Here is an 8,408-nt window from a genome sequence, read left to right on the forward strand (position 1 = left end):
TTTTACCTTTTGATTTATAAGACAGAGAAGCTAGGGTTATGATTAATGACAGGGTTTTTCCTGCATAGAGAATTTGGTGGCGGCCACCACCACCAAATTTACAAGCGCCACCAGCTCATGCCGTTTAATCAAACCCGTGATCAAGTGTTTCCAAGCCGTGATCTTTCAGTCATTTGTAACTGCGATTACACACACCCACTAGTAAGGGCGACTGACCCTGTGTCCAAATAAGCACATATAACGGAGGCACTGAAAGCCATTAACTTCTGCTGATATCCAGTTTAAATATAAATAAAGGCAGAAAAAAAGAAGAACAATCGAGGTCTGGGCACATTTGTCCATGAAACACATGGATGGTGATGACAACGCAATAAATAAGGGTGAGTATTAGGGATGTAACTGATCATGGATAATCCGTGGTCCATACGGATCCACGGTACGGGCCACAGGCGTAACGTGTACATCTAGCTATACGTACATAGATAAATCTTTATTCCAACTTGAGTCATGTTAGTCAAATGTATTCATTTTACAGGTATGGAAAATTGCAATAGGTTGCAGCTGATGGTCCTAACCAAGAGGCTTTTGACTACCAAGAGTGTCTGAAAATGTTTTATAAGATGCAACATTGACAAGTCAAATGCTCTGCCACAGGGTGTTCGCTGTGCAAATGGGTAGCTGAGTACTAATGAGTAGATGTTTGCTGCACAATCCCATAATGTCCATGGATCTGTTAGTTTTCACGAGGTGTTATTTACTAAGAAGCACTTAGAAGAAAATAAAGAAATAAACTTGAAATGAAATTATACTAATTTGTCCTTATTTTAATTCAGGAAAAACCTTGGACAAATGTGAAGCAAAGACCTCCTGCACTATTCAACCCAACTATTACATAAGAGGGACATTTTATGATCGTGCAGTATTGTATCTTCCATCTGTTATTGCATTATCGCAGATTAAACAGAGATGTTAAACAAAGCAATAAAGTCATTAAAATAAGTTATCCTTATTTGGAAGGCAATAAATATTAAGGGTGTAAGAAAATATCCATTCAGACAAATATCTCAATACTTTATTTGGCGATACCTGGATAAATTTGAAATACTGCCATGGCGATATTTAATTAATTATTCATAAGCAAACATGGAGTTCAGTCTTACTTTTGTTTTCTATTTAAATATTTCCTAAATTAGCAAAAGAAAAGCATCATACATTTGTTTGGGTAAATTATTAGATACAGTTGCAGTGCTTAATGTTCTGATCATTCAAAAGCATGTATTTTACGATTTTACTTTTGTGAAAAATGTATTGATATTTAGATCATTCTTATGCCGTAATTTAACAAAATAGTGAAATATTGTCTGGTAGTGTCTTGGGAATATATCGTGATACGTATCTTATCGCCAGACTCTTGCCAATACACACCCCTAATAAATATAAATATATTCATCATACACATGGACAAACTTAAATGAGTTGGAAAGGATAATCTATTTACCTTTAGGCTGGTTTGTTATGTCAAGAACATTGCTTAATTGTAATCTTACTAACAGAAAAATAAAGTGGAATTTTATGCATTCAGTCAAAAGAAGCTATTTCTTAGCTTGTGCTTCTCGTAGATGTTCTTAGATTTTTTTTTCCAAGGAACAGTTATATTAATAAAACCAATTTCTTAAGCATTACCTATGGGAAAAAAAATCTTTTGGCCTTATATACTGTATATCAGATGTTGTTTTTGCCATCGAAACACTATAATTTCTTTTATTGTGTTCATACGAAACCACAAACCATTTGTGTGATTCAAAACCATGAGAACTAAAAAGGTGTTAAACTAAACTTTAAACAAGTCAAACTAAAAAAGATTTTTAAAATACCAATACATAAAAATAAACTTTTTATGAAGACTTTTAAAATGCTCAACTTAGTGCAATTAAAGTAATAATAGAGGACTAAAGTGCATGAACATACATATTTCCAGGATGGTTTCATAGCAAGAGCAGTCTTCTTCTGCATCTCACAAATACAGTGTGGACTTAAACCTGGCAGCTTAAGTTCTTGGAGCAGCTTTCTCTCTAATTTTGAGTTGATTGCTCTGGGCCCTCTGTGTGTGACTCGTGAAATATGAGTGTGGAGAAGCGTATGGAGACTTGGACTTCAGTTAACTCCATATGCATTCGATTAAAGGAGCGTGTGTGCACAAGAGCAGTGGACTGTCTGACTTGGCATCCATGCAGGCATATGTGTATGGTTGATTTTGCGTCAAGGTCTTTACGAAGCCAGAGTTTTGTGTGCAAATGTGGTTTTCTTTTGGCCAGAACTAGAGCAGAGATTAAGTATCGTCTACAGGGATTCAGGAAAAAAGCCAAGCTGAAAAAAGGAACCATTTCTTAAACTCTGATTTTTTAAGTTAAGCTAAAACAAAGTATGTTCACCTTTTTTTAATTTAACTAAAGTTCTAAAATTGTTTCAAAATACTTCTGAAATAGATAAATGTGGATTTGTTAGGAACAGTGGAACAGGTCTACTATAAATCAAATCCCTTGATTATTTATTATTCACCATAAGGGATTTGTTTCACTTAGTTATAAGTTTGTCTTAAAATGTATAACACCTTCTTTTATTTCATCTTCTAAAAATGTATTTTTGTTGATAGCTGCTGACTCATAAGTCGTTTTTCAACTTTTTTTTTCCCTCAAACATTTTTTTGTGTTTCACAAAAAGCAAAAACTATTAGTCAACTTGAATATTGCTTAAATCCTATACTGGGACTATTGTTTTACAGTAAACTTTATCTTTTAGTTAAAAATTCTAAAACTCTTTCCAACAAACTCCAAGACAGTACAGTTTTTGTTCTTTTTAAGAGGTTGCCAATCCTTTGCACAACATTGAACATTTAGAAGTTAGAAGGCAATGATGTGTTGTAGAGGGGTGCTGGCTCAGTTCTTTCAATGATCGTCTTCCAGTTGGAAAGTTTGGTTTTAAAATCATCAACCATACCAAGTTTTGTGTGCATGTGGGTGAGTGTGTTAAAACCTAAATGGGTGCAAGCATGTAGAAATAACAGGGCTGCACAGTATTGGGTTTTACTGATATGTTATTGTGATGCGTGAAATGTAACACCAAATCAAAACCAGCTCAGAGTCCCACTACCCATTCCACTAATAAAAGAAGATTAACTAACAAAAATAAGGTGTTGTGATTAAAAAGAAAGTACAATAACAAGCAAAACTGTCTTTATAATTTCCTACTTAAATACTTTGCCAATCCAGGTTTTGTTGCTGTTTTAAAGGGGCCATACCATAGACAGCGCAGGTTTTTAGACGATTACTCAGAAATGCGTGAATGGATCAAAATGCCTCTTTGGGGTTCTTTATAGAGAGCAATGAACAGTATAATGCACTTAAAACATCATAAAGTAGAATTTTCATGGTATGGCCCCTTTAAATCAGATAAACAAGAGTAAAAGAGGTAAGGTTGGCACTAAAACTAGTAGAATAAAAGAAATTACCAACATTACAAGATCATGGTTTGTCGCTAAACAGTTTGACCCTAAGCTTCCGTATTACTCCTGTTCTCCATCCCATCCTTTTACTTTTCTTGTTGGCTGTGAAAGATCTTTTTTAAAATATGTTTGATAACTGTGATTGAATGTTGGTTTAACATTCAAGCTTCAAATAGTAAAATAGCTAAATAAGTTATAGTTTATGGGGTGCCCCAAAAATATGCTAAAATTGATGGGTTGTAACCATTGACTGTATGTGAGAACCTGACTGAGTGAGTGTACATGACCCATAGAAAATGTCTTGCTTTCAGCTCCAGTGAAATGAAACCAATTCGGTTGCCATGTGTTTGCAATATGGACATCGCCATGTTGGAGTCAGACGACAGTAAATGGTCCAAGTTAACATTTCTATGGCAACTACTGTAACCAATCAGGCATAATCTTATTCAAAGTTCACACCCCTTCCACTGAAAGTGGGCTTGGGAGAATCTGTCAATCAAATGTTCAAGGTGGGGGTCGTCACTCAGTCCAGTTCTTTATATACAGTTAGTGGTTGTGAAGGCAGTGGCAATTAGTGGCATTACAAAAATGGGGAAATTTTTCTCAACAAATTGTATTTTTAATTATTTTTTTCTATTTTTCTACTGCTGCATCTTTCGTTAGTTTCGTTTCATATGAGCACAGTTTACAATAGAAAAAAAGTTTTTTTTTTTATTCTATTGAATATGAATTGAAAGGGAGAGCAGACTTGTGAATCAAAATCAAATTAATTCTGCATTTTGACAACGATACCCAGCACCAATGGAGAGATAAATTACTTTAGTCATAAGTACTGATACAAAGTCATAACATGAATGGACTATTTGTATGGATTATTTGTTCACAAAGACTAACAAAAACTGAAAGTTTCTTTTGATCTTAAATCTGAAGCACAAGGCATCAGTCTATGTGTAAAACAATCAATAATACAAATGTTATTGGTCACAACCTTATCTTGACATTGTGAGGCAAGTGTGCGCTTCTGTTTAGCTGCATTTATGATGGTTCAGGGAACGAGGGTCATGGATGATACATGGAATTTGCGTGCATCACCCATTGACTGTATAAAAGCTCTGGCCCCTGGCTCTAAGAATTCAAAACCCCATAGACTTCTACTGAGAAATAAACAGCTATAACTCAGTTATTATATTGGTCAGAAAAACCATTCTTGATCTGATACATTTTTCTAACATTTTATTGCTAATCCTACTGTTTGTCATAATATTTTTTTCTATAGTGCAAGTTATTTAAGACGTACACTGACCAATCAGCTTCCCCAATGTGGTCTCATGTCAAAAGTTCAAAACCTTTGATTGACAGATTCTACCAAGTCCACATTCAAATTTTTTGGGTATGGCATTAAAACAAGTTCAGTCCTGATTTGTGAGAATGGTTGCTGTATAAGTGTTGACTCTGACCAATCAATACTTACAAACATTGCCTAGCTCCAACATGGCAACATACGTATTGCGAAAACATACCAACTGAACTGCCTTCATTTTGTTGGATCCTAAAGTAAGCCTTTTCCTATGGAGGATGTCACACCCACTCGGTACAGTTTTTTTTACTGCCTGAGGCTCGTTTTCTGCACAGCAACATTTTCAGTGGCATTCATTAACTTGATTCTAAATAATGGTGACTTTAATATTTTTCACATAAATCCTTTGTGCTTAAGTGTACATCAGCTGATAATAAAAGACATTTCATGATGCATGATACTTTGCAGAATAATAGAGTCAACTGTTGTGTTGATCTGTAACCCTAAAGTTCCTCAGATTTTCTAAATGAACTTGATACTGGGCACTGCAGAAATTGAATTATGCAAACATTTCTTCCATATTTCTTTAAAAAAAAAAATGTATATGTTTTAGCAGATTTATTTTACCTATTTCAACTTTACTTATCCTTTGTGCTAACCTAGGCATGTTTACATTAAAAATGGGGTCATCTGGACCCCACAATTCAGCCCACAAAACTTTTTTTTTTTTTCAATTTTTTTTTTTATCTTCACTGGTGTCTGTGGCAGACATAAAATCCTGTCCACCTTTGTCATGGGAGGAATCACACATCAATATAAGGGTGGGGTCATCTGGACCCTATAAGATAAGACAAGGGTTAAGATACTGTTATAGAACTTCAGTTAACAAATGAAAAATGAATAATCCTACTTTCGAAAACAAAACAATGAAGTCGTTTCAACCCAGTTTTTACAGAGAATCCCAACCAGGTCAGATACATTACCTTACCCACACCTTGAAGGGTAATCTAATAAGCACTAAGGTATTTGACACAATGATAGCAAGGTGTGGCCATATTTAGTTCATCTTTCAAAAAGAAACTATTGTTCATGTCTAAATACAGAAAATAGTAAATGGCGTATACTTGTAGAGGGCATCTCTATCTTCGTCTAAGGTCCAAAGCGCTTTGCAGTCACAGTCCCATTTACACATACATACACACATTCATACACTGATGGCGGCTCCACTGCCTCATAATGATTCCAACCTATAACCACCAGGACCAATGTGGGGATCAGTGTCTTGCCCAAGGACACATGGAATCTTCCGGTCAGAGGTCGACCGCTCTCCCTCTGCACCACAGCCACACAATTGACGTAGTTTAACTAATAATTGCAAATGTGGTGAAATCGAAATGATAACCAATGAAAACCTGGATACTATTATAAAAAAGCAGGCAATTCTGCCTTAATACTTAATAGTTACACAACAGTACAGGATAAGAACGAGCTGCCATTGGTCATCTTGCAGCCAGCAAACTACTCCCCCTAAATACGACCTCTTCTCTCTCATCACACAAGCAACCACTAACGAGAAGTCATTTTTGTCCAACTCAAGGAGGGTCAGGAAGGCTAAAAACAGTCAAGAGATTGGGCCAACTCCAATTAAAAGCCATATGCACTACAGTAACTTAACAATCACTGTCTATTATGATTAAAACATTTTGAGAACAGTCCAAAAATGTTTGAAAAAAGGAAACAAAACTTCCCTTTAGCCATTTTTGTTTGATCTGGTCAAATATTTTACTATCGCATTATATTTTTACTGGCAGGGTTTGTGATACAAAAGTCATTCTAAGCTCAGATATTGTTTATGTGAGTATATTAAGAGCCACTTGAAGCTAGACATATTTGGCGAGTAAGGCTGCCTCCGACTCTGACCCTCATTGCATGATTTCCCTGAACCATCGCAAATGCAGCTAAACAGAAGCACACAGTTACGTCACGATGCAAGATGTGACGAGATAAGGTTTGGCCAGATAGGTAATTTTCTTTAAACAGAAATAACAGGTATAAGTTGTTGCCATTTTTGGCAAAACCTGGATTTATAGAAAAGTTTCTAAGGAGCAATGCATTCTTGTGAACTTTGACCTATATTATCCTTTTAATAGGCAGATGTAGGAGTCTGAGGGGGGCTAATTTTAAGCGTTGATTCCTCCATCTACTCATGAGGTGCCCCTTGGCTCCATTTTCTGTTGGCGCTGTTTGCATTCCTGCTAAACTCTATTTAAGGGTTCGTCACTGCAGTGGTTAAAGGAATGCACATCTGCAGCGGGACCCCATTCTGCTGCTTTTATGCCTGCATTCATATCTAATTATGTACAGATTTTTTTTTTTTTTTGCTTGCTGGATCTACAATTCTGGGAATACATTTGCAAGAGTAAGCGCAGGACAAAAAAAAAGTTTGTTTACTTAAACAACAAGTGCTTTGTGTTGTTATGATTTCACGGCTTCATTTATGCTCAGCCAAGAGAGTATAAGTTCTTAAGAGGCGGAAGCAAAACCAGTTAATCAAAACAGGTTCCAGTTTGGGTCATTTTTAGCATTGAATAATTTAAGTTTTTAACCAAATATGTTTATGAAAAAGCTCACAGACAAACATGTCTAAAATAAATTTCAATTCAATAAAACCAGGAGTGCATATAACTTAGCTAACATGTTGTTTAATAAGTGTTTATATTTTTAGCTATATTGAATATCTTTCAAAAGGAAGGAAAAAATAAATTAATAAAATAAAAATAACAGTATAGTACAATTTTTTTTTATCATTCAATAAATTCTTTTTAAGGTATAACATCATGGCACGCGACTGAATGCAGCTGTTTGATGCTGCCGAATATGATAAAAGGGGGCTAAAAAAACAAGCTAGTACCACGCATACTATACACCCCTGTACTCTTTCCCCCCTCCCGTTCGGCGGAGGGAAGCGGATAAAGTTTTCGGCCCCCACACACCCGCCGCTGCCAAGCCACTAATTCCCTCCTCGCCAGCTCGGAGCCATTAAAACCTTCAAACTCACCTTGGAAGATCTCCGCGAGTCAAACGGGCATTTTTAAATTGTTGTCTTCCATGTTGGGAACTTCAATGAGCTGTTCTTCGGCTCACCGAAGAGTCTCCAGGCGGACTCGCGCGCGGCAGGAGACGAGCGGCAAGCTCGGGACGGAGTAAGGGGAGGAGGAGGGGGGAGAGGGGAGGCGCGAGGCTGCCAGACCCCTGCCACTCCATTGGACGGGAGGTCTGTCAGTCACGGGTTTGTGGGCGGTCCCTTCCCAAGGGGTTTATATAGACCGCTATCAGCGTGGATCCCAGGGCTGAAACTGAGGAATGTGGCATGCGAAAAAGAGAGCCGTCACAACAGTAAAGTTAGAACTGAGTTTTCACTGTGTTTTTGAGGAAAAAATATGATCTTTTAGCCACATTAGTAAAGAAAAACCTACACTTTTACACAAATGCAACAAGATAAACAATCTAAACGTTCTTGAGACACATTTACTACGTTGGAAAAAACGTCACAAATTATATATATATATATATATATATATATATATATATATATATATATATATATAT

General features: G+C 36.3%; 1 protein-coding gene across 1 annotated transcript in view; it reads right to left on the reverse strand.

The window, feature by feature from the left end:
• The window catches only part of il11ra (interleukin 11 receptor, alpha), a 46,936-nt gene extending 38,921 nt beyond the window's left edge, over positions 1–8,015 (reverse strand). Inside the window, exon 1 of the mRNA XM_024299266.2 lies at positions 7,858–8,015. The gene's annotated coding sequence lies outside the window, so the exon portion shown is untranslated. The remainder of the gene's footprint in view (positions 1–7,857) is intronic.
• Positions 8,016–8,408: the final 393 nt, after the last annotated feature.

This window comes from Oryzias melastigma, linkage group LG12 (assembly GCF_002922805.2).
Source record: "Oryzias melastigma strain HK-1 linkage group LG12, ASM292280v2, whole genome shotgun sequence".
Lineage (NCBI taxonomy): Eukaryota > Metazoa > Chordata > Actinopteri > Beloniformes > Adrianichthyidae > Oryzias > Oryzias melastigma.